Source organism: Leuresthes tenuis, unplaced genomic scaffold (assembly GCF_036924035.1).
Source record: "Leuresthes tenuis unplaced genomic scaffold, fLeuTen1.0.hap1 SCAF_22, whole genome shotgun sequence".
NCBI classification, from domain to species: domain Eukaryota; kingdom Metazoa; phylum Chordata; class Actinopteri; order Atheriniformes; family Atherinopsidae; genus Leuresthes; species Leuresthes tenuis.
The window spans coordinates 9,114,875-9,140,994 of NW_027325376.1; positions in this window are offsets into that span (position 1 = coordinate 9,114,875).

Below are 26,120 nucleotides of genomic sequence, written 5' to 3' on the forward strand. Positions count from 1 at the left end.
GGCATGCATTGTGTCAATGAAGAGTTCCCACAGTTAATGTAAACCAGACGTGTGTGTGTGTTTGCGTGCTATATAATCCTGAGGTGACTGGACGGACGCTTATTTTATTCGCTGTACAAAACTACAAACACTGCAAGCATATAAATGTTCAAAGCACACTGTGCATTGATGCATCCCGATTTTAACATATTTCTACATTTTAGATTTTGATGTGCAACTTCAGGGATTATTCTGAAATCACAAGCTACCTACATACTGCCTCTGTACTTGAATGCAGAATCTCAAAATGTTCTTGGAAACTGTAGCCGACTATATACCCAAAGTTTTAAAGATCTGTACTTGTTCTGAAAATAAACATTTCTGGTAGATGTATCCCCAATGAAAAAGAAGTGTACAGGCAAAAAAAACAACTTTAAAACAGAGACTACTTGATAACTTAAGAATAAGAAAATAGTCTTTTGCCTGCAAACTTTATTTCAGATTCAGAAAGTGACTCAAGCACTCAATTAAGAAATAGCTTTGAACGTGATAACATATGACAGACACTATCAGGTATAGCAGAGATCAAACATTACACCAGAGTTTGATGAATAAAACATGTTTCAAAATCTCAGTCAACATTTCAGTTCATAACAGGGTTTAAATGTACTAAATAAGTGTTTGGTCCAAGACAAACAATTCCTTCGTAGAGATTACATTTCAAAAGCAGTGAAACACTGCGACGACTACAAAGATGTGCAGCCCTGATTGTTCTGTGAGTGGCATGTTATTTGCTGCTCTTTGTTTTGTAAATCACATTTCAAACTGAACATGGGCTGTAACTCAAGTATGGAATATCATACTATCATGATGTACTGTTGTACACTGATGTTTGATGTTTCTTGCTATGCTAAGAAATGTCAACACTGCATCAATTTAAATCCATTTCAGCTGAGCCACCCCCACAAATGTTTAGAAAATGATTCCACAGACCACTATACAGCAAAGACTCCAGACATAAATGGATGGCTGTTTAGACAGATTGCTCAAGATGCAGCAGTATCACAATGCCATGCATGTAGCATTGCAAATGACATCTCGCAAAATGTTCACAGATTACTCCATGGCGAGAACAATAATTGCTTCACCTTGCTTCATGTTTCTCACACTTTGATGGAAATTGGCTAAAATTAATTCCTGAATGTCTTGAGCAGTCACGCCAGCGCAGATGTCTGCTTCTCAGCAGACAAGAACATAGCAAATGAGGAACTTCTACTGTCATCATATTTTATTTTTCACCGGAGACTGCACTTCAGATGTGTCGAGCAGATGTTCTGTCTTCGTCTCTCAGCAGTTTTCACAGAATTATGAAACCAACCAGGCAGTCACAACACTGTGCACAAGTCATTCCTCATTTATCCCCCCAGCCTTACCCCCTTTATAACTACAACAGCTTGCCTCAGCCCCCCTTGTGCTTTATTTTCAACATGCAAAATTTGTTGAAACATGTCCAAATGGAGGTTAGTAAGCTGTGTGGCTTTGTTGACAACAATACTAAGACAAATTTAAGAGTGAGGCATTTTGTTTTAATATCTCAGTTTTGGAGGAAATCCTCTATAGCAGTTTCACAACTGTGTTCAAATAATTCAATTATGTTCGCACTTTACTTTGATCAAAAAGGCAGACACTTATTGCATGTGCTCTCGATGCTCCATTTCTGTGTTGATAAACAACCACCTGTTACCACTTCATCAATTCAAGTGTTTTGTGATTCATTTTTACCCTAATTTTGAGTTATAAGACAATTTAAATGTTCTGCATGGATGCATCCATTTTCATATTAACTGCTGTGAATTGCTAATAACTATAATTAAATATAATGTTGCAGGTGCGATTTAAGTGCAAAATCCAAACAAAAGAAAAACTTTATTCCCACAAACAAAGAGCTCTCTTCTATAGATCTTGAGATTGGCACTAATTTCCAACAACAACAAAAAAAAAAGGCTTTTAAAAACTATTCATCCCTTTTAAACTGAATTGCAACTTTTTTAATAGCACTGCTATTTTGAAAACTGCATTAAACTGCCAAGAAATCCCTGTCTTATTGATAATAATATTTGAATTGTTTTCCACTTAACAAGAAATGATCCCTCTTTATTTACACCATCTATAGCGTCATGATTGTCCCGCTAGGCTGAAGTAAATGGATTGCATTCAAACAATGCTGTCATAGTCTTGTTGACTATTAAAAGCTTTTACACTACAAGCCACATTTACCATTCACATAACGCTTCTTCGTCTACACAATGTTGTCTTAGTCTACGTGTTTTTCTCCTATCATACACCCTCACAAGATCAATGCACAATTTTGCCCACACTAAGACATGTTTCATGAAATAGACATATGCTTTCACGACATAAACACATTAAGTTTAATTGATTGTAAGTACATCAAGCACCTAAAACAACTTGTAGAACAAATATAAAGAAAGAGAAGAAAACATGGGGAATAAATTCCACAATTATATGTTGGGGTTTTTTCAGTATTAATGTATATATTGGGTTGATATTGGTACAATATAGTCTATTTAGACTGATTCCATTGAGCTGGGTTGCGAGTTAAATGAACCGCAATAGGTTTTATGTGGTTTTCTCACATATTTGTTGACTGAAATTGACTGAAGTAACAACTTACTTGCTCATACAACAAGATTTAATTTAGTTTCAGAGAAGACTTTGTTGACCCATCCTATGAGTATTGGACACAAGTGAATATTTTCTGCAAGGACTCTTCAAAATGTGGACTGAAGGGGAGCCATGGATCAAACCACTTACCTTTCCATTGCTCAACTTCCATGAGTTACAGTCATCCCAGAGAGATATTTTTATAATTCCCAACTTCTTTTTGTCAATAATAACTTTACCATAATATTTGAGGGAAAACACATTTGCACTTCTAACAACAAATGCTCTCAAATTTTACCCCGTTTACAGTGCTTTGATGGTAGCATTTCTGAGATAGTGGGAGAAAGCCTGATTCAAAACTTTCTACTGCATCTACGAGTAGCTTCCTCTGCACTCCAAAATAATCTAACAAATAAAACAAAGTCACACAATGGCCTCTTTGGATTGAACTTTCTATCAAAGGTTCACATGCTCTGGCATGTAAAAGCTTGAGAACCCCCGTCAAAACCTCTACACAACTATGAATAACTCAGCAAATAAGGAGGTCCTGGTTATCTGATAAATTAAAGCAAGTTTCATCATCATTAGTCATTTTAGAGTGTTTTGAAATGATTTCATACACTTGTTAAAGACATTGCTAACATAAATTCACTATCACAGCTGGCTGCCAGCATAGCTGATATTGCACTTGAGAGCTAAGCATCTGAGTAAACAGACATTGCACCTCATGGATTTCTAGCTTGACTGAGCTAAAGGCACAATGCAGAACAAGTGGAGCAGTTGTGCACTGCAAATGAAATAGACAGCTATGGGTATGTGAGCAGCACAACCCAGGGGCCTTTTGCCGGCAGAATGGTGAAGACTGTTTTTGTGCAGTGGCAAGACAGGCACCATACCCTGCAGCAGACTGATGATGATGATCCAAATGGGGATCCTCAATCGAGCGGGCTCACAGTTCAATGAAGACAAACCCAGATGAAAGCAGACACTGCTGCCAACGCTGCACTGATTTTGTGTGCACATCACATTAGAGCTGCTTCAGAGACAGAGGAAAGGTTTGACCTTTAGTTTCTACTGCAATGGGAATGAAAGCTGAGAAATCCGACGAAACAGGCTGCTAAAAGCGTTAGTTTATCGGTGTAATCATACATTATTTGTCTTTGAGCTTCAAATCATCATTAGCCAGCACTGTGAAAATATTTTTAGAGGTTTTCATCAACTTATGTGATAAAAGATAGAGGGAGACAAATGATGCTAATTAAAAGAGATAAGGTAAGACAATCTTCAGCTTAAGTGTTGACTGGAAAAATGAAAGAGATGGTGAAGGAGGACCAGAGAGCAACCCAGTGTGAGCCAACAGTTGCCGCAGTGTCTAAACCTCTGAAGGTTAATTTCTACATCTCACCATCTTGCCAATATCCCGGCGATCAGAACCTCTGTAGGCCAGCCATCTGCTTCCGCTCCACTCTCTGCCCACACTACTGATTCCTAGTTGGTTTCACGTGGGAGTGGACATGTGTCAAGGCACTTTCAGAGACTAATGTCTGAATGTAGATGTGTGGGGCAAAGTTGCCTACAAAAACAATCAGTCTTTAGTCAGTGACATGTTTTTAGATTTGATATTGATGTTGTGTACATAGTACATGAATCCTTTGGTGGATACATTTCATGTTAAATCACCAGAAGTAATTAATAAAAAAAGTAAACAATTCACTGCCACATGTTACATCTTGATTTTCCTCAGTCAAATTCAAGTATTTCAACAGTGATGTATGTGTTAAGGCATTTCCTCGTATGACCTAAACTCAAATCATTGACATCCACAGTGACATTTTAGTTCTGACTGACAACAAAAGAAAAATATACAATCTATAGGCTAGTTAAAGCCATTTGGAAATCCACAGCACACATCAATTATCCTGTCAGGCCAGAAAAAAAATAACAGGAAAAATAATTTACGGGTTCCCCAACAGGTTTTTGTTGCAGCCTAAAGCAATAACATACCTTCAGTTTGGTGCTCAGCTGCAATCTTTTCATACACTGGCACTTCACCAAGGGGATAAGTACTAAGGGTATATTTTTTGCGACCTCAGAGGACATAGTGTCAATTATTCTTGGTGAGGCCCTATGGAGGACTTCATTCCCTAATCAAAATAAATAGCCAGGGCAGCAGAAAGTAAGTGCAGTTAAACTCCCAATATTCCTTCGAGACAGGAGGGGGGCTTGGGCTGCAAACAAATCCATTACCACAAGGTAAATAGGACATATCAGCACTCTTGGCCCATTTGAATGGTTCAAGGCCTGTGACCACCTCTGCAAAGGGTTCTTCCATTTTAGACACAGGGGCTGATAGCATCAGTTTCCTTTTTTCCTTGCACACCATCCTGCAGTCAATCTTACATAACACATTCTGATGATAAAACTCCTCCGCAGAGTGCAGCTGTGCTAACTTAAAGTGGCTGTGACTAACTCACTGTAATGAAAAAAATTAGCTTTGTGCATATCATGAGAAAATGTAGTGGAAGTATAAGTTCAAACTTTAATGCATAAGTGCAGCTAAATATGGTCTTAAGCAATTCACGGAGGCATGATGGTTTGCGGGTGGTGGCAGGGAGGTGTCATTAAAATCAGCTGTCATAAAAATTAAGTGTTTTCGTCCTCCAACTTTTTCTTACTCACCAGCTGGTAGTCATTTCATTGTCAGAGTGTGTGTAATTTCAACTGATAGCACAGACAGTTCAGCTCGGGGGCACTATGTTTTTGCACAGCAAGAGTGCTTTTAGGGTTCCTTGTAGACAGTGAAGCTTTCATGTTGTCCATCTTCATCCCAATGTCTTTCTTACAAACTTTTTCCTTTGACATCAGCGTAATATCACGGAAAATATGAAGCCCTCATGTTGGTTTATGGCACTGTACTATTTAACCTCAACTGGTGACACTAAGAAGTGGGTACTTGGTGTCAAGGTATAAATATCCAAGTATATTTCACTCTTAAATTAATTTCAAATCAATTGACAGGCAGTGCTAAATACCATGAAATGAGGACAAAAAATTCACTCATTTTAAAAGAACCGCTTCAAGAAGATTTTTGAGTCAACCTTTCATTTACAGCAACTGCTACCATAGTTACATGGTGTGCCCAGCAACTAGGAGGTTGTCAAAAGAAAAAGCTTTTTCAGCCTGGGCCGCATTTTTTCCATGTATGGTGTAAAATGTCAATAGACACAAATCTCTTTTCAATAAAATACTGAACATGAATGCTTTACTGGGAACGTAACATAATGTGACTGGAATGTGACATAAAGCATCAATTGAAAGCGAGAAAGCTAAGTTAGATATTTAACTGACAGCCACAGGTTGCTATTGTAGTGTCTGACCACATCGTGAAAAAAAAATATATACAATGAAGTTTCTCTGGAACCTTAGTAGTAGGTCTTTTGTTGCATGAAAGCAAAAGTATGCAAGTGAAGGTCTGAACATACATCTGTGGGTTCTCACTTCTGGGGCTTTGCAAACGTATACATATCATACAGTTACGTTGTCACTTGGGAGCAGAATCAAAGTTATGTGCAACAATCTGAGCAATTAGCTTCCCTTAGTTATGTTGTTGCTGTTGTTGGTGCATCAGCTTGCAGCTGTAAAAAAGATCAAATCAAAGTGGACAAAGATCTGCTTTGTGGTGGAGAGAAACTTAGTGTTGTAAATAATAATTTAATAATAATCTGTTGTTGTTGTCTCTGCTTTTTACCTGTGCTTCTTTGAATCTAATCTGCTGTTGTCATCCCCTCTTGGCTCAAGCCAACTTTTAGCCAATCAGCATTCTATGATGCAATGTGTTGCATCACCTCTGAAGCTGGTGTAAACTTAGCTTTTTGGAAGCCTGCTTGTTTGTTTATCTGTGTTAAAAACATTGCCATCCGCCTGGGAAGAAGAGTGAGGAAGAATGATACGTTTGTGTATGTATAAATGGGTTCTGGGTGCAAGCAAAGGTTACTACCAGGAGAAAGACAAGATGTTGAAAAAAGTAGTTTTTTTTTACATTTTTCCAAGTGGCTACAAAAAGATGAGAGGCATCACAAATCTAGACTATGGGTGGTGGACTGGGACATGCTGAAGTTTTGGCTATGTGTGCTAAAAATTGATGTTTTCCACACAACTGTGTTTGCATCATTAAACATTTTTACTGGAATAAAAAAATCCTGCACCAAAGCACTCCTTCTGAAAGAAACCATTTAATGAGCAGAGATCATAACTGAGTCAACAACTTTGTTTTCCAACCAGCATCCCACTCAGGCTTTTTATTCTCCCTCTCTGTAATCTATGGTTTCTAGAAGCTCTGCTGATGCATACGCATGTCTCAAATAAAGGTGACCATGAAATTAACATTTTGAATTTTAATGCATCCTCAAATTGTCAAAAATCATCTAAATGTTAAAAGCAAGGAGTTCCTCTGCACCATAGGGTTTGATTGCCAAAATTGAAAATTAGGTCTGATTGGCACTGGTCCAAGATAATTTTTTAAAGATTACATAACATAAACCCCTGTGCAAACAATACATGCACTGAAAAGATAACACAATTTAGACTATAAAAAGCAAAATGTAAACAAATTAAATTAAGCACAAATCATGAGAATTTGTGTCCAGCTTGTTAAATTTAGACAAGTTAGCAGATGGAGGACCATATTTTGTAGAGAAACAATTCAGGGTTTTCATCGATACCCTTGAGCCCTTTAACGCAAACTTGAAAAAGCACCAACACAGCAAAAAATGGACTGACAAAAATCTCACTTTCAGTCTGTAACTTCATTGCAGAAATACAAATACTCGACCGGTGAAAAACCTGTTAGCTTTAAATATACTTTTCTTTTCCTCACGTACAACATTAAAACAGGAGTGAAAAAAATTCCCCAGAGAACAAGTAAAGCAGAAAAGAGGAGATGGTTGACTGCTACAGCTCGGGGCTGTACAAGAGCAGTTAACTAGCAGAGATTAACTCCTGTATTCCCACTGGTAGTCTAGATGTCCTAGTGTACTGCCTCAGGGATGAGATATCAGGGAGGGAGGAGGGAAGGGATGACAGGAAAAGGAAAGTGGGGGTAGACTGCACATGTTGTGATGACAGTTTTGGCCTCTTGAGAGTTTAGACTAACCGATGATACAAAACAAAAAACAAACTCCTCACTTTTTTACCATTTCACACCATCTGTTTGGTTATATTTAATTTGCATGAATCTTAAATGATGCTGTAACCAAATAATGACTCAATCCAGTCCTGGTTGGCAATGCCAGTCTTTCTAAGTTCTGTATAATAAGTTGGAGAATCAAAATGAAGAAACATTTTCAAACAGTTCTTTTAGCAAAACTTCTGGAGCTCGGTTCATATTTACACACACTTTCAAACTGACGGCAGAGCAGCTGTGCTCACTTGTCAATTTATTCGCTGCTGAAAACTGTCTCTCATTTTCCCACTGTCAGGACCAAGCATGGCAGCACTCACTCTAACTCAAATTCACACATCTGTGGAACTTCCTCCAGTTGCTCCTAATCCATTTGTGACATTTTCCAAGACTGTTGCTTTTTAGCATGCATCACATCACATCCCAACCATACCCACTGGGGTTTGTGTTTTTAATATGTGATGTTACATATAACTCAAGTAGAAAAATAATCCAAATGACAATGTTGTGGCAACCACAACAGCATTGCGATCAGCAGTTATCAAGCCAATGGAAAAAAAGTCTTCCAAGTATAAGTTGGTTGTTAATTCTAAATGTCAGATGTTATAAAACACACTTAAATATAAAAGCAGTTTAACCACACAAACAGAAATTAGTAATGCGTGATCATCATCCTCCCCTGGCAAGGAATGGCTACCAAAACTCTGTAATCAAGGGTATTAAACTGTCTTCAGAGACTTTTTAATGATTTTAATGACCACAGTATTAATAAGCTCTGTCTATATTAAGTCTGTTCTCAGTACTGAGGAAAGAAGTAGTATTCATTCCCTCTTTGTTATCAAATCTTTGACACTCTTCTAGAAATGGTGTCAGAGAGAGGGAGCACCAGATACAGATATACACAACCTCCTCTTAGAGGTAATGGTGCAAAGAACTAAACACTCGAAGTGTGTTCCACTTCAGTAGAGTATATGCTGACAATGCTTATTGGCATAAAACAACAAATCATCAGCACTGATTTATGGAAGCAATTAAAATGTTACATACCAGAGGACAAATACAAAGTTTTCATCTCTTGACACATAATATAATCTATGTGTTTCTTAAAAAAAATCTAATCTGAAATGATCAGAGCATCTCTGAAACCAACATTTAGAAATTCAGCTTCAGATCGCTCAGACCAAAATGGATTTAGTGATTTAGTGTCTGCAGGCAAATCCAGCTTTGTTTATAGTCTTTCTGTAACCAACTACTGCAAATAAAAGTGTCAGAAGATCACACAGAATAAACACTGTTGAGTATTCCCATACTGAATTATCTCCTTTAAAATGAAAAGTGAGCAAGAAGTGCACCTGTTATTAATTCAAAAGACAATAAGACAATAATCCATGTGAAATCTGGTCTTTTTTAAAAAATATTTTAAAGGGCATTAAAGATATCCTCATGAGATAATATTATTGTTATGGTACTGAATCAATAAGCAGCATCAGTGAAAGTAGGAATAGTACAGTTAGAATCTTAACTATTCCCATTGGTACTTTTAAAAAAAAATTATTTATGTGTCTCTGCTTTTTTAGATGATGACTATATATTTCTCATAGGCTATCTGAAGCCCAGATTATTATTTTTTTTCCTTTTTGCCTGGGATGGTTCCAGTGCAAATTCAGACCCAGGACCACATCTTGCATTCTGAACGGGCTAAAACTATAGCTCCTGACCAAAAAGTCTGGCTTCATATCAGAGTTACCCGTTTGCTGGTCTAGATTTTAAGAACTGATCACATCAGGAACTTGAGGATTATGGTCAGATGGTTTAACTATAACTTTGTTACCATCATGTATAAGAAAACAAGAGCCACTGTTTATGAAAGTCTGCCTAATCAAAGAGTGATATGCCAATTGCTGTTCACAAGAGCTTTTAGCTTTTTAGCTTTTCTTCCTGCAGTGTGTCGGCAGAATCTGAAATTCAACTACCTCTAAACTAGCACCATTACTACCTTGTTCAATTAGCTGAAAAAGGGTTGCAAGTGCCTCACAGCATTTGAGACAAAAGTTTGAAATGAGGACGGAGCACCCCTCTGTAGGAGCATCTTGCAGCAACAACAGCTTGTGCTTCATCTATATTGTCTGATATGCCAGTGGAGTGTTTATTTTTCAAAGAATGTGCAGCAGGGACACTGTCAATTTTTTTTGCCCTTTCCTGACTACCTACTACCCTTCCTCCCTCCTGCTCTCTCATTCCATCTGTACTTCCCTCCATCTTCCCTCTGTGTTTCTGCCTGTAAGTGGAACTGATCATTCTGGATTCTCTCCTCCACCCCTGAAAAAGCTCTTCTACTTGTAATGCAGAGCAGGACAAAAAGTACAGGGATGTGGCGTATCTCCAACAGTGCTGGTTCAGAGAGAAGGAGTGCAGCATTTTGTATGCAAGCGGGATTAGCCTAATTGAAGTGTCAGCCTGAGAAAATTGTGGATGCATGCGGGTTCATGTCTGCGTGTTGCAGAAGCTATGCTCTCTCAGTGATGAGGAGGAATCTGGCCATCATTGTGGGCCTTATGTGATTGTATATGCGCGTGTCTGTTGATGGCAATTGTAAAAGCTACCATCTAGTATATTTATGATGCTGACATGGCAAAGTGGAAGCTGTTAGATAGATAATTACTTTCCACCACTGGGGCATTTACTTTAAGAATTTCCAATTAAAAACAGCAGCAGTTTTGACTCATTTATATGTAAACTTTGGAACTAACTCATCAGCACCGCTTTAGTCTTTTCTGCACCGATGTGCTTTTTGTTGAATTGTACATTTCCCATATTTCTCACTCTCCTCCTTCGTTTTTGTCAGTGTAATTGTCACTTTAATTGAAATTTGTCAATGTGACAGTTATAACCCTGAATTATGCCTGAATCTAAGAGAGAAATTATACAAACTGCACTGATGGGGCAACACATTATTGCTCTTAACATTTTTGACCTCAAACAGGACTATTTCACCATTATAACAGCATATGCAGGAGAGATCATGTTGAGGGCTTTAATTCTTCACAAGAAGAAGAAAAAACAGTCGCTTGGACCTGTATGACAAAAATTCACATCTTAAATACATACCAATACTTATTTTAATTCTACATTTCACTTTCCCTCATGAACAACAAAAACCAAAAGGTGGTGCGCCGTCAGTACCAACAGTCTGTCATGGAAAAGTCATTCACTTTCCTGTTTTATTATCATAGTTATTTTATTCCTGCATCTAGCTATATTCCTCATTATTTACCAGAGTGAAACTGACCAAAAAAACTACTAACACCAACTAACTTGTAGTTTGAGTGCCATGGAAAAGACTAATTGGTATTCAGACCCATATCAAATGACTGCAGTAGAAGTGGGTTTTACAAGCTCAGCTCAGATTCAATGTGAGAAAAACATTGTGTGTATGCTCTCCTTTTCAAAGAGGATGCTGCAGTCAGGGCAACAAAAATTGGCACAGCTCATTTTTTCTTCATAGAAATATATTTACTGATCATAACATCTTGCATAGAAGCTCTGGAACTGGCTGTATCAACTTGTGGACAAAAGAGATGTGAAACTGTTTTGTTTTTTTCCTCACCTGTAGTCAAGACAGGTGGAGGCTTATTCTCTGTCCCACTGTGGTGCCGATGTCTGTGGTCCAGTCAAAGAAAGTGAACTCTGATTATTCAGTCGTGATTGGGCAGTGATGATCAGAAGCACAGCCTGCAGGATACAGTGTAATGTATTCTCTTCATTCTCGTCATGCTTAGTGACACGCCTCTGGGAGGTAGAAAAAAACAGAGCACGGACGATAAACCCACTACAACATGCAATGGAAAAAGCATTTTCAGTATATCAGTCCAAAAGCAAACCAATTAAGCCAAAGGAGACGACTGTAAAAGTTCATATTGCACATGTTAAAGAATAATTGCAAATTAATGTAACCCCATTCATATCATATCTGATACATATATTTCTGAGATGCATTGCATCACCATATGGTAAAAACAGATTATTCTGTCCATTATTCTGTCAATTAATTCAGGCATTACACTGTTAAACAGGTAAGTTTGCTGCACCGGAGCTCCAAACTCCAAAAAGGAGTTCATGAGACATCTGTACAGATTGTGTGAGGTGAATGAGAGCCATTACCAGTGAAAACAACTTCAGGGGTCAAGACAAGATACTGTATGAAGCCATTTAGTACACAATGACTGCTAGTTCTAGTTTGTCAGTAATATAACCATTCTTGAACACATGAAATAAAAACAATGAATTCAAACTAAACCTTTAAAAAACAAAGTGTGACTTGCATCAATTGTCACTTTAATGACTCTAACACATTTTTCAGCAGAAAACAGCGGTGATTAAAATAATCATCCTTAGCCTGCATGAAACCCAACTTTAATACAAGGATGCTCCACTGTAATATAGAATGGGGCTTTCTTGATAAATCCAATTACCTTAATGTGTATGAGATGGAATTGCTAGCTTTGATCGTGTCCACTGTGAGGTTATCCAACTAAAGGACCACTTTGTACTCTGATATTGCTGAGTCATTAGATCCTGAGGATGAGGTCAGCCTTTAATGCTGCCATAGGGATTTGCCTCCAATGGTGACTTCACTGAAAGGTGCAGCCATCAAGGAAAACACCTCTGCAAGTCCTTCTGCACCTCTTATGAGCTCACAACAGCTTCAGGCAATTCGATGAAGGCATAAAACTTAAATCACTTACTACACTTTTATGAAAGTGAAGCTTACAGAAAACATGCTGTTCTTTACCTGCCTGAGTGCAGGACAAACTGATGACCTGTGTTCAAGTTTTACAGCAAAGCTGAATAACCATGACTTATGCAAATCAAAAGTATCTAAGAGTCTCATCTGAGAGCATCCAGCCCACAGACTTGAAGGTTAAAATCTAGATTACAGTTCATTTATACGAATGAGGAATGAGCTGGAGAGCAGCTCGAGAATACTCAGTCCATCCGACAGTGCCTCACAAAAAGAGCTGGGCTAGGAGCTTGAGGAGGCACGCGTGGGACGGATTAGTGTCTTCTTGTTTTCTGCGCTTTAACAGGATTTGATTTTATAGATTCTTTTTGGCAATTCCTCCTCCTCCAAACACATCATCTGAGGGCTGAGAGATATAAAATATGGATTAAGAAATGCCTCCTTTGAAAATCATTTGTCCTTTCCTTCACAAAGATGTTATCCTGCCTTTAAAGAAGATTTATATTAAAGTTACAAGTCCATAGATATATTTGGGATCACAAAAGAAAAGTAAAGTATGTAAAAATGCACTCGTAGATGAACAAGAATTATCTGATCATCATCTAGGGAACTAAATTACCGCTTACAATGATGACTTGAAAGTGTCATGTCTTTGCTACATGGTGACCATTAGTGGAGCAATTCCTCTCAAATTTTGGAGTATGCTACTTCCAGAAAACAGCTAACTGTTTCCAAAAGTATCCAAAAATGTGCCATAGTAGCTCCTGGAAGAGACAGGTGTTGCAAAACCAATGCTATAAAAAGCATCAGTGAATAACCATCAATATATTACAAATACAGGCAACAATTTTACAGTTTTAGTGACACAAGGCTGTGTCCAGCTCTCTGCTACAGGATAAACAACATCCTTACAGCAAAATGGGTCATAATAACTTGTGCCTGTATGCACATATAGGGGCATACTCTGACCACATCGTGCAATCATTGCATGATTTCTGCACCAGCCACATGAATGAATAACAAATCCAACTACTGAATCTGCATAAGGACAATTACAGACACATGCAATTACAGACAGAAATGCACAGAAAAAAAAAAATCCAACAGCAGACAGCACAGGAGAAAGGGATTCAGTAACATACCAAAACAAAAGGAGGTTTCAGAGAAAAGCTATTATAGAGTAACGTAAGAGAGAGGCTTGCCAGCTAAATTCGGAGACTGTATCAGACAATACTGCACAGCAGAAAGCCAGAGGAAAGCACATGTAAGATGATTTTTTTTCTTTCTTTTGGCCTTCATACAAACAGCTGCGCCATGTACCAACTGTTCTCACCTGTCTCATGCAATGCAACAATGATTTCATTGTCATGCACCCATGCCACATTTTATCACAGAGCTTTCTAGTCTAAGCTAAGCAAAACTTTTTTTCATTTACATTTATTGATTCTGAACTATTTACCAATTTATTTTAAACTGATGGGAGGTCATAAAACAAATAAATGCAGAAATGTGCATGTATCTGTTCAGATGCCATCACCCAGTACTTCATTGTATTCCATAGCACTATATTTCATGAAAGGAGGATAGTCAAGAGGTCACTAATTCAAGTGAGAAATGAAAGTGAACTTAGTTAAAAATTTCAAATAGTGAACTATCAGCATGAACAATTACTTTGTATGAACTGAACTTTTAACTAGTTGTTTTAATGTGTGAACTTGGACAACAGTGAATTTCATATTTGAAAAATTAGCTGCTTCTCTACAGAATTCATCCTCTGCCCCCAACTCCCAACAAGTAAGGTAAAAAATGAGTGACAATTCAATTGCTGCGTCTTACAATACACATACCAAAAAGCAAAAAAGCTTGAGTTTATAAAGAAAACAATATTATTTATCAAGAAAAACGTTGTAACACAGCAAGAATGCTTAGGAAAACAGACCAATAATTCTCCACAGGAGATTTGTTGACAGTGTGCTCTCTTTGTTTGGAGCTACATGCTCAAATAATCCCCATTTTTTTGGGGTGCATAATCAGACGGAATCAGAAGGAAGGAAGGAACACCACCACTTTATATCTAAACAGTTCAAGTAATCTTTTTCAAACTTTGAAAAAAAAAAAAATGTTTCAGATTGCAGGGACTCGTTGATTTGAACTATAGCGTATGTTACTCCAAAAAAGTTAGACACGCAGTCATTTTAGTAGACAAGTTAAGAAGCAAAGACCTTCAAATGATGCTTATTCTACTGCAGCCATGAAGTCCTGAAAAGATTTTACATGTTAACATTAAAAAGACAAATAAAGGCAAAACAAGAGTCCCACTCCCATCACAAAAAAAAAAAAAGCAGGAAGACGAATAAAGTGTCACGGCAAATACTTTTCAAAGTGTGTTGTAAAATTATATTTAAGAGTCTGAAGAGCTTGGGTTACTGATTAAGTTTGGACAGAGAGCAGATATAATTGGCTTTGGGTGTCGTCCAAACTCTAAGCCTCCAAATGCAACCCATTAGAGATATATTCTCCCCATTTTGGCCTTACGCTTTAATATCACGAAGCAGTGAGAGAGCTTCCTTTCGACTACAGACCTTCAAACTTTTGTCATATTTTTCACCTTATCTGTATTAATTCCACTGACAGCCTGCAGATAAATTCAGAGCTGTCTCAGAGCTACAGTGACAGCTCCCAGAATTCCTCTGTGTCAGAAAGAAAAAATACTTTTTTCCCTAACAGCTCACACTCGAATGCAGCTGAAGGAGTCTAAACCTATACCTAAACCTGCTTTTTGTATGCAAATTCCTTGGCAGAAATAAAGAATGGTGTTCCGATCAAATTCACATAATGACAACAATTCAATAAAACACCAATGCCAACTGTATAATGTAAATATTATTCTTAGACTTACTGACATTGTAGGTACATGTGTACATTTTTCAAGACAAATTAGTAGACAAAGAGAGGGATACAGAGAGAAAATGGAAGCTTAGTTTATTTGCAGTATTGTCTCCGAGCGCGACACAAGGAAACTTGTCAAATATGTGCTCAGGAGTCATCACAATCCCTGTCACATTCCTTCCTGCCTTCAGACTTTCGAAAACTTGGTAAATACTTGGGACAAATTCTATGAATCATCTCAGAGAGCTTCTAAATTTGTTGAAAAACTTCTAGCCAGGAGTCTTGGCTTTAGAGTGATTCAAGACCAATCTCAGAGCAACTCTGAGAATTGTGTGAGGGTGGGGGCAAACCCTTTGACATTTGGACAATCATGATGGACTTTCCAAGAAAAAAAACACATACAAAGTAATAAAACCATTTTTAAATCCATTACCAGCCTAACTTTAAAATAAATATCCTATTCTTTGCCTATTATACACACATTTTTTGGTATATTTAATTCATTTTGGTGGTTAATGGTGGTTAATATAGTGGTTAATGTATTTGATACTAATGACCACTAGTGGTCTGAAAGTGTTGTAATTGTGTGCTGATGCTACCTATACAAAGCTGGAACGGAACCAAATAATCACTTGAACATCACCAGTTTCAAAATATCAATGTAATGACAACTTTAATCTCTTGCATTAAAGGCATGTTTTTGCAATTTGTTGCAGATGGAAGCCCATCTCTAATAAAATTAATCAAACAATTGATGGCAATTTAGATTCAGATTTTTTAATTTGTCACATGCATGGTTACACAAGTACAACACACTGTGCAATGTATCCTGATCCGCACTTCAGACTGACTGTGCCAGGTAAAAATTTGAAGTTAATATTTGAAGTTAAAAGATTCAGAATTGGTGGAAAGACAGACAAGTTTAAAAAAAAAATTGTGACAAGCTAAGTTCAAAATGAAACATAGAAAGACCGACATCAGATGATTCTGTTATGTAAGCTAAACGAAAATATAGCTATGGATATACAGATTTACAAATCAAAAGTACACTGCAATGATTATGCAATAACCAGCAATAGCAGATGCAGGGTGATGGTCAGTGTGCACCAAACAACAATGTACCGTATTTTCCCCACACTATAAGGCTCACCTGATTATAAAGTGCACCTTCAATTATGGGGTCCATTTCTGTACTGAATCCATACATAAGGCGCACCTGACTATAAGGCATAAGGTATTACGTAATGTTCTATGATCGGTTTATTGCTGCCAGCACACGTAGTGTATGTATTACGTCCCTGTGTCAGCGGGAAATGGTCCGACGGTCAAGGACAACATCGGTCGTTTTTACAACTTATAAACTTATAAACTGCACATCGGTCTGCATCACCCAACTCAGACTGAAGAACAGGCACTCACTGGGACATTAATGCCCAAAGGGGATTTAAAAACACAAAGCGAGCGACGGAAGTGGCCAGTTGCCATTCTTTTCCAATGTATGAGAGTGAAGAGGCGTGGCAAAAGTGAACGTGGCGGTGAGTGGCCGAAGGGAGAACGGTGAGTGATGCGGAGGGGGCTTAATGCCCCGATGAATGCTCGGCGCTCCCCGCGGTAAATTCAAAATGGCGGTTTCCGTGACAGGTTTTGGAATCTGGTGCACACAAAGGATTATATGGCGCATGGCCGTTTTTTGTGAAAATTTAAGGCTTTTAGGTGCGTCTTATGGTGTGGAAAATATAGTATTTTCAGATGTTCAGGATGTCCTCTCCATCTCTAAGACTAAGCTCAAACCTTTTTGAAAGCGCTTGTATTCAACAAAATGGTCTTTTTGCACTTAATGCTTATCGTATAGAAATGTCACTGTGGAAATAAATATAAAAGAATAGAATTAAAATTAAAATAACAGCACTGCAAAACAAAAACACAAATTTCCATGAGTCAATCATTTATGGGAACACTCACTGCCTTTCAACAGTCAACATATGTGACACAAAAAGAGATGAGGTTCATTCTTCAGCTGGATTTCTTTTTAACAATTTAGCAAGCATTTATTATTTTTATAGACTTTTTTGTCTCTCACTTAGATGAACAATTATGTAAGATCCAACAAAAGTCAATTAAAAAAAAGCAATTTTGAAACGCATTCGTGGAACTTATGTAACCACTTGAAAAATTAGAAAGCACAAATGAATTAAGCAATCAAGCAATGTCTTAAACTAGGGACAACACAGGCATACATTTTATGGATATGATGGGATATTGTCATACAGTTTTTTGACAAAAACATTTGTATTGATATGTACTTACTGAGGGAGTCAAAAACTAAAGAGATGTACATGTTATAACTCCATCAAAACATGAGATCCACATTTTACACTAGAAGGGCATTTTGTTCATCTGTATTTGACAAAAAAGTCCACCCAAACACATCCAGATTGGGTTTTTTGTCCATGCTGGGCAAAACAACCAATAACTAAATAAGAACATGTGGCCTCTGATGGTCATAAGAGCAACTGCAAGTGAATTATAAAAGTGGCATCCATGAAGGTATCTGTTGTGTTGCGTTATGTAAGAAGTATGTGATTTTTCTCCTAACAGTGACTGTTTTCTGAAACTAGCCAAGTAGTTTCGATTTCTAAACCTAACCAAGTTGCTCAGTTATTGGCTCAACCCAAATAGACAATGACATACCTGTCATAACATGTTGTGTTTGTTTGTATCCAAAACTACCAGCAAAATGTCATCCATTAGTGAGATGGTGGCGTTGCATAAAGAATGTATTGTAGCTCCAACTGTTATTGTTTTCTAACCCTAGCCAACTAATGTCCTTACCTAAACCCAACTAAGAATTGACAAAAGTCTTGCGGTAAGGTTTTGTGTCATTAACTGAACATACCTGAGTTGAAAAGCTGATTTTCATGTTACTCATGAACACATGTGATGAGCGCTTGAAAGATGGTAAGAGCCGTGTATTACCTCACCTCCCAACGGTCCCTCCTTCGTCCTTATGAGGAATTTTAGGCTTCTTAAGGAAAACACCCATCCGATCTAATGTGCAAATGCTTACATGAATCCCATTTGCCTACTTGCGCTTGTAGGGGCAGTACTTTACGGGATGCAATTGTGGGTTGCACTTAAGTGCGTGAACAGATTACTTAAATGATCGTTTCAACTGGAGGACTTATGCCATCTGTCGCTGCAAGAGTCAACATCATGACATTACGTCAACCTCATCACAAGTTGATATGATCACGAGCTAGATGAAATCTGCATAGCAGTGAGGAAAATGTTGAAGAAAAATGTAGTCATTGTACTTTTTAAAACAAAAATGTGATCACAGAAAACTTTTAGTATTACCTTGTAATATCCTGAACCTTCTCTTTTTAAGGTAAAATGACTACCTGATTAGGCAATTGTGAAATAGGCATTTGCAACACATTCTTTTGTTTATTCAGGCCTAAAGCATGATGTATTCCTTTGTGTTATACTTTTAGCACCTGCTCTGTCTCACTGCTTAAAGTAGATTGATGGGGAATCTCAAGAAAATAAATTCTAATTCTGTGACTTTTATTGCTCTGGTTGTTGTCCAGGCATATGGTCACCATCCGCCTAAAAAGAAACAGGAAATCTTGGGTTTCATTCAAAAATGGACTGAGCAGCTGCTGCCTGTGCAGTGGGAAATAAAGGTAAACTGTATGGATGGAAGAATTCAGCATGGAAACCAGGCAGTTTGCCCTATGATGTCATGGTTCTATCCAAATATATGACAAGCATGTTAGTATAGGAAGCCAAAGGTCTGTCGTCTCTCACAGTTATTTGGGTTGACTTGAGCTCAACAATGTACCATGAGCCTACAGTCGAGGAATGGAGACTGGGAAAGAAAAAAGGGAGCAAAAGTGGGGGCAAGTACAACATGAGTCAAGCAAACATGGAGAAAAAACTTTTTAGCTGCTGACACTGTTGCACAGGGACTTCACAGAAATGCTACTCTGCTACTATGTCTTTTTCACCTTCTTCTGGCCTATACATGTTCGTCCTATAAAAAAGGAAAGCAGCAACCCCAAGTACCCATCTTGATCTTTAACAGTAAATACTTAGCCAGTAGCAGCAAACACTATCATACACTAAAAGCAATAAATAAGGCATGTTAGAGTTTAGAGTTAGATACATAAATAGTTTAAGGTGAGTTGAAGGTTTCTTAACAAATGTATTGAGTTCAATAATCCTTAATTCATTACAGTCATGTCGATAAAACATGTTCCCTTGTTATTTCTTGAATCTACAAGTTCTTATAATGTATGACCTGGCCAGGGTATCTGGAAGGTGGACAAAATGAGTTTGTTCATTTTGCTTTCAGGAACACATCCATAAATGTATGCAAGTACTGTAAGATCTGTACAAAAACATCTCAAGGCTGTATCAAGATAATTTGTCACTGTCATCAGCAAAATGATTCAATAGCCCTGTCATGCATACAACTGTACTTGAAGCAAGGTTACAAAATGCAGCAGTTTTGAATTCCTAATGACATTTAAATGTTTAAAACATTTAATTTTCCAATCAAATACGTGTCATTCCAAACCACTTGTCTCGTGCTTTGAAAGTATTCCAAACAAATGATTGGAATTGAATATGTGGCTTCTCAATCATTCAGCTTAATAGACTAGATGGGTATAAAGTATTCAGTAGTAAATCTAGAAAACAAGGGAATTTCCTGGATCATTTGCAGCAAAACCCCTGTGTTTTCAGCTTCATTAGGTGCTACATATTAGAGGGATTTTGTCTGATCAATAGGTCTAAATGATGTTTCTCCCCAAGAGTGTGCTTTTTATTATTACTTTAGAGCATTACACGAAAGAGCATTTCCTCCAGATAACTGAACATGTTCTTGAGGACAAAACACTAGTAAAAACACTTGTGTTATCAGTGACAGAACTAGTCGCTGGAAGATGGTTGAGACGTTAAAAGAGTATGGTATGCTGTCACCACAGGTAATTACAGCTTTTTACTCCTATAGTAGTCTCAGGACTTCAACTGTCTATTTATCATGTTTGGGGTTTAGTCTGAAACAGAAATATCTTTTCAGAAATCAAAAGGCAAGCACACAAGACTGATAGTTCTACTTAATATTGGTGCGCGATTCAAAAATAAAAAAAAGTGCCGCACATATAATACACAAAGATGTAATTTGATTGACTACGGTGTGTGAGCAAAATTAATGAGAAATGCATTCTAAAGCTTAAAAGGTAAAGGTACTATGTAAGTGTGAGCCATTAACCATGGTGGAATAACAATGAAAAGTTTCAGTTTTACAGATCATGTACCACAAACGAACTGTGGGCGAATAATGACCAAGTTTCACCAACTTTGATGGCTCTTGACATTTTACTTTAACTGCAGATTCATGACTCAAATGCATGATAGCTGATGTCTATGGGGGGTATGTATACTGTTCATATTTGCATCAAATAATCCCAAGAAAAAGTAGAGGCGTCGTGATGCAATTATTGACTCCCATACATAGACTGCACACATTCCCTGAGGATTATTCCCAACATGCACGCACAAAATAAAAGAAGTAGAACTCTGGCATCATCAAAAAGAAAGATGAATGGGGGAAAAAGAATATCGACACAAGTGCTTTTTGCATACCATCACACTGCAAACATTAACCATAGTATGTACATAACAAAACAGGATTATCTCACAGGAATTGTATGTGTGTGTGTGTGTGTGTGTGGGGGGGGGGAAATCACATTAAAAATCTCATTAAAATCGGGTAATCATGCTTTGCCTTAGGACTGAGGATGGGGGTTTGGGAGAGGAAATGCTTACAAGTTGAATCAGCCCGGGGAAGAATACATCTGCTTTTGCTGCATGCCTTAATGCTCCAGAGTATTATTAATGTTGAGAGGAAATAGATCCCATGTGGTATGGTGAAAAAAGAAATGGGATGTTCTCATCCTGCATTAGGTCATCACCTAATTTACTTCACTCGCTGCTTCGTAGTACAGTAGAGAGCACTATCCAGCATTGTATTCCCACACTAGATGAAACAGATGGTTCGGGGAAGTAAACCTATCGTGGGAGAGCGGTCACTAGTAGCATTCTGATGAATGCTGCAAATATCCATCTGTACAGGTTTTGTTCCTCAGTGAATAAAAATATATTACATTAATAAAACTGTAAAACTGGAGGTAAAGTGTGCCTGGATTGTTTTATTCCTAGTCAAACACTATGCTCCTGAAAACACTAAAGTGCCTTTCATCAAGGGTTAGACAAACGGTAACATTTTTATAACAAAAATCTAAGTTGAAGTCATATTATCCCATGTGGATTTCTTCATGTGGTTTTATCTGGGGTTGTTTCAAATATCTAAATATTGTTGTGTACATTAAATCTACAGCCCAGAGACTTTCATAAGAAAATGTACATAAATATGATGTCACTCAAAACTTTTGATCCCAGTTGACCCAGCACGGCTAACGGTGTTTCACATCTCATATGGAAAGGGTCAAACACACTTATATGTTAAAAATAAATAAATAAATTGACAGTGCTGAGAGAGCATGTTTCACATTAAACAGATTTCCTGCTGCTTATTCCCCAGTTGTTACTGGCACTGGATGTTTTAAGCCTTCTTATTTGTTTTGGCCTCCTTCAGGTCACAGGCCATGAATACAAATAACCTGCCCCATTTCGTTCTGTTTTTCTTTACAGCGACTTAACCAAGCAGTTTTTGAGAGAACATAAAAAAAAAATTATTAATTTATTGCAAGAAATCTTTCCTAAAATCTGTTCCAGAAGAGACATCAGTGACTTGAACAGTGAACCCTTCATTTAACAAACATGTACCTGCTACAATGAGTGCTGTTACGCTGAAGCTCTGGGTAACTGTAATCACAGAAGACTTCTTAACGTTACCTTGCTTTCTTTCAAGATGCCCGTTCCTCTTAGTTACTGCTATTAAGCCTGTACAGCTTCTCATTTGGACACAACCATAGCTGTGGCTTTACACTGTGCAACCCAATTTCCAAAAAAGTTTGTACTCTCTGTGACCCATGGGGTTTAAATTTTTTCCACATTATTGCTTTCATCTGTTTTTATTTACACTTCACACTGTTCGAGTTTCTTTGGGAAAGGGACTGTGTTCAACATGTGTTTTGCATTTCGTTTCAGGCACAGTGGCTGTATTTGAAACAATGTTCTTTATGAGACAATGATGCTTTTCGTTGATTTATGTAATATAAAGCGGACTTCTATTGTGGTTTAGTGTGAGATAGTATTGTGGAACATCCCCTTTGATCATAGAGGTTTTCATAATTTAACCAAAGTTGAACCTTGGTTAAGGGATAACAATTGTAGTATCTGATGACAAAAAAGATCTCTAAAACTCAATTGTCGGCTAATTATTTCAATGTAAATATAACATCAGTTGGAACTAGTGCTTAGTCATTTCCATTTTTCTAACTGTTGCAATGCTTTGCATGTTGATATACAGTGGACAAGCTCTGACTTGACATTTTTTCTTGTATCAGCATGAAATCTGGGTATATTTATCATTTAGCAAATTCAACTTTTAAACAATTTCAGAGATGGTTGAGGTGGCAAAATGGCTGTTTGGACAACAATAAACAATATATCAAAGCAAAACACAAAAAAAAGAGAGGCCGGGTGTTTATTTGTAAGTGATCCAAATAAAAATGTGAATCATTTGTGTACACAGTGGTCGAATGATGTCAGTCAGAGGCTTCCTGATTCAAAGGTCTTCTTACTCAAGCCATAGAGATATATTATCATCTGCCAGCATTTTGGTGTTTGACAACTGACATTAATTGCAGTACTTGTGCTTCCTTTTAATCATGCCCAATTATGTGGCATATGTAATAATGGCACAGACATGCCAAACACCAAATGCTGACATGATAGGTAAATTGATAGTTGGATGAATCGCCAAGCATCCTTTTGTGCTTGGCCCAAAATTAACACAGCAATTACAGCACTTTTATAGCTCACACCGGGGAGGCTAACTTGGACATCTCTACCATTATCCTGCTCTAGGAAGGGAAAAACTACACGTAAATCACCAAGTACATCTATAGTGGAGTATCGCACACAAGGCCGCTGTAAACTCTAGAGACATTAAGAAGGATGCGGGCACCTTAAAGTGTGGAATTTATGAGTGTGGATTTATATTTTCATTGCTGCAGCGGGCCTACTTTGAAAGGATGATTGAATCCTCCTCCTCATTACGGAGCTATTCAAACTCTACCATAGATTTTCTCTCTCTCATAATGATGCAAATGGGGAAAGATAAACAAAACAAAAACAGATCTGATAGAACTGAAAATGCATTGTGCTCACATGAAATTGCTATCTCATTCATGTAAAGAAAGGGATTTATTTTTCTGACTGTCTAAGGGTCACTAAAATAACCACTGTCCATGTTTGCTTTAAATATTTATGTATGTTTGAGCAAAGTCGGACAACAAGGAAAGTATTTAATCATGTGGTTGTCATTGCATTGAAATAACTTTGGTGGTTTCTTTCAAGGTTTCTTAGTGGAAACCAAGACAAAGAACATTTATAAGAAAGCATTACACAAAATCAATAGGTCATTTCTAAAGTAAATACAATCAGCTAAATCAAGTTCAGGAATTCAACAACACAACTTAACTTCAAACGAGGATGTACACCCCTCCAGATTAGAAACTGCACTTTATATTTAACCATACATTTTCAACTACACCTACGATGATTGCTTAATGATACATTATGCATCTAAAATTCAATGCAGAACTTTTACGTATTGAATCTTTTGACAGAACGAGAAGTTATGAACTGGAGAAATTATGTCACTTGAAAACTGTAATTGCTCCTCTGAAAATGTTCCCAAGATTTGTTCTTCCAATAAAAACAGGCATTTAGTGACAGAAACAGCTGTGGGAATTACATAAACTAAGTTAGGTTCAGCTTCAGCTGTTGGATGTTTGACATACTGTCCCTTTAATGAAACCACCTTGGCTCAATACACACACAAGAGATTTGTTATTGCTAAACAAATAATTATTAGCAGAGTGTTTAGCTAGTTTACAATAAGCAACGATACATGATAAAATAATTCTACCACATTTCTGGACTCTCTAAGCTCATCATCTTATAAATCATGATCTGTATCAAACAGTAAGCGTTTGTGTTTTTTGCCGTTTTCCTGTCAACACATCTCTCTCATCTCCCAGTTCTCAGTGTTTGGCTTTCTTCTCATTCATTTTTAATGAATTGTTTCAGGTGTGGGTTTGAGACGTGCGAATCAGGGGGATATTTAGCACTAGGAGAAAGGAGATGACTATTGAGCCGATAAACCAAAGTAATGAAAACTGCAGCTCCTATCTCAATGCTCTCTGCAGGATGTTCGTCTTTTACTCATAAGCGGAGCACCAACTCAGTGGTCATGCCTCCCATGAGCCATTAGTGTGTCAGAATCAAGAGTGTAAAGGGTGAAACTTGGGCCTTGGGCAAATTGCATGAGCGTGAAAGTTCCCACATTTCCAATGATCATTTCTGCAGTTACATTGGATCATGCCTGGTGAGCATTTGGGTTTGTGGTGCCTGTGTGTACTCTTTGTGGGTGGTCTGAAATTTTCCTGTTTGTGAAAGACGGGACAAAGAGAAAATTCACCATGAGGTCACTGTGGATGATGGGCTGAGGGAGTGTGTGAAACTACTCAATGCAGAGCAGCAAGACAGATTTGGCAGGATGAAGGATATAGCGTGCCATCATTCATTTTCCTCGCATAGAGAGCCCCATAAACAGGGAAGGACTAACCTAACAGTACATTTCTCCAACTGGTGGTTACTGTACAAACAATGTGATTATGTTGACATCATAGCACTTTGGTTATATGACGAACTATTATTGTCTGACCACATTGTCCTCAAAGTTGGCTGGTGGCAGGGACACGCTTACGTAATGGGAGAAGTTGTGTGGGATCGAGCTTGGACTGAGGGCTGCTTTGGCAGAAAGGAAAAAATTAATCACATTGTGCCAGGGTCACAAAATGAAACAAAGTCTCTTCTAATCAGAATTTATTGAATTTTGAGAGAGCTTGATTGACCATTTATTTAATGGATGTGAAGTACTTATTTTTCTCTTTTCTTTTCTGTTTTAGGTTTTTCTAGTGATGTAAAACTGAGCACTTGTGGTTTCACACAAGTTAAATACAGGGTTATTTATGGGATGCTGTGTTGTTGCTGTGCTGTTGCCATGCAACCAGCAAAGACTTCAGGAAATTACGGCTCATGACCAAGAGACAAAAAAAAGGATTCTTATTAGTACTTAGCTCATTCAAATATTGGTGTAGAAAATAATCTAAATATTTCCCGATCTCCAGTTAGAGGAATAGAAAGCATTTTGGAAAGCAAAATATAGTAGAAAAATGCTTCGATTGATTTTGCATAAAGGAGTTTGCCTCCCATTTAAACAGATTTTTTAAGAGGCATTGCCCAAGCCAGACCAATAGAGGATATACCTGTGATGACGTCAGAAACATGACAGACATGAGATTGTCCGCCCCACTTAGTGGTAAAAAGATATCCATCCTAATGGTCACAGACTGTTTTACTGGCTCAGGGATACATCAAAATTGC